The sequence below is a fragment of the Cupressus sempervirens genome, chromosome 10 (genome assembly GCF_028749045.1).
Source record: "Cupressus sempervirens isolate cs-2001-9-10 chromosome 10, ASM2874904v1, whole genome shotgun sequence".
NCBI classification, from domain to species: Eukaryota; Viridiplantae; Streptophyta; class Pinopsida; order Cupressales; family Cupressaceae; genus Cupressus; species Cupressus sempervirens.
This window is the reverse complement of record NC_143127.1, coordinates 641,206,657-641,208,819: the sequence shown is the minus strand read 5'-3', so window position 1 is coordinate 641,208,819 and position 2,163 is coordinate 641,206,657. Positions and strand designations below refer to the sequence as shown.

The window sequence follows — 2,163 nt, the reverse complement described above, 5'->3', positions numbered from 1 at the left end:
AAGTTTTTTTCCAAATTGAAGATTTCAATCGGTAAGAGTTTAGTATTTTATTCTTAAATAACTGTTCTCCATCAGTAATGTACAAGAAATCAAAAAGGATGAATTGATTAAGAAGGGAATTATCATTTTGAAATTGAAGTGGTATAAATTAACAATATAAGGGAAGATATATCTAGAAATCTTAAATTGTAAGGATTTTGCCAATTTATTTTTGTATCTCTATGTATGAGTGAAGCGCTTAAATAAGATTTATTTTGGGTATTCACTAATCTCTCTTAACAGATTGTCAGAAGACAAAGTGGTCTATGACAAATATTATAATTAGACGTTCTCTAATTTAGAACCCAGAAAGATGAGTCCATCGAGAAAGAATTCCTGTATACACAAGCTATACAGCTACAAAATTAATCGGTCATACAAAGAGGACCACTTCATTATTTTTTCCAAACATTATAAAACATATATTAAAACCATCAACATTATAAAACATATATTAAAACCATTAATATCTAATATACAGAAGGACAAAAACAACATAAGTGGCCACTAGCCAAAACAAACTTGAAAGCACATTTCATAACTCTGAATCAGTAAGTAAAGGAGAGAGACAAACTAAATTTCTTAGATTACAATGAGCCCAAAATCTAATATTAGATCTAAAACTAAATCAATCAAGAAAATAAACAACAAAATTTCAAAACCCTAACTAGAGATGATAGGTTTTAAAAATCATACGAAACCCCACACAAATTCTTGACAACACATTTCAAAACTAACACATTTTTTGAGGACTACCATGAGCAGTGAAAAAAACTCGCGCCTACAACCCTAAATTTGAAGCACACGGATAATTTCTTCAACCAGTTGGAACCGAAAACCCTAAAATATATTTTCATAAATTGTGAGTACAATATTTATTGACATGACAAAGCACTGGAGCTCTCATTTCCATCGATTACACCTCAAATATTGACTGATCAACTTGTCTAATTTACCCCCAAATCGACTGATCCGTCCATTTGTGTCTGCTGCCGAGTCGCCTACAATTACTACCGCAGCTTAAATCCCTCATAAATCTCTTTTCCCTAAATTGTGTGCATACTATATTTTTACATGACAAACCACTGGAGCTCGCATTTGCATCCATTACACCTCAATTTCCCTAATTTACCTCTCTGAGATCCATCCATTTTCCTGGTCAAATTTCGCTGCAGTCGCTTCCCCTCTTTACCGCAGTTTAAATCCCTCATGAATCTGAGGAGTATGGCTTCACTGAGCGTCCCCGCCTCTCAATTCTATCCCTGCACAGGAGCGCTAACATTCAGAAACTCAAAGCGAAAAACGCCTCTTTTACAGCAATCAGACACATTTCAAAACAAAAACTCACAGCAGAGTCCGGCCATCCGGGTTCGAATCTCATAAGAAATTGCGTCCAGCCGAATCGTACTAAATACAGGACGATTTGTGAAATCTTTCCTAAGCCTCCCATTCCTGCTGTCAAGTTTTGATCCGCCGCTCTGCACATCCACAACTTAACCTTGACATGTAAAATATCGCAAGAACTCATATTTAGGGTTAAGGCATGAGCATTGAATATGAAGAATGTGATCATCTCTGCCAAACTCCGAATGATCAAACACATTCCAGCACTCAAAACATGTGATCTATCAATCCAAATTGGTGCTATTTAATACATGAACATGGCATCAATTCTTTGTGCATAGTCAGAGCAAGCTGGATCGCTTCCAACGCTCGAAAACTTTTGTGGACAGGCAAGTCACTTACGTAGGCCCGTTTGGAGCTGTATATGAATAAAAATGGGGTTTCCACGGGAAACACATTTTTAAAGTATTTATCTACTCTTCGCGTGGTGTTTGGCAATGGAATGTCCACGCATACCTACAACTAGGGTTGGAGATTGTACACGAATTTCTTTGTAAAAGCTTTTGGAATATAATCCATTAATGAAAATGATTGGACCTTGATTAATTTGGATAGAATTGAGTTGGAGTAAAGTGGAGTAGATCGTATAGTATCAATTGTGAGCTTGCTTTTAGTTTATGAACATGATCTCTAAAGATAATTAGGATATAGATTTTTCTATTTAGCTAGTGGTAATATAAATTATTTTATGTTAGACATGTCCATACATTGTAAATGTTT

At 35.2% G+C, this 2,163-nt stretch overlaps 1 long non-coding RNA gene across 1 annotated transcript; it reads right to left on the bottom strand.

Annotated features, from left to right (window-relative positions):
* Nucleotides 1-864: 864 nt before the first annotated feature.
* Nucleotides 865-1,792, bottom strand: LOC149535468 (uncharacterized). The gene is made up of 2 exons (XR_016356923.1): nt 1,388-1,792; nt 865-1,301 (listed from the first exon to the last, which is right to left on the bottom strand). It is a non-coding gene; the product is annotated as an uncharacterized LOC149535468 (long non-coding RNA).
* Between the last annotated feature and the right edge of the window lie 371 nt (nt 1,793-2,163).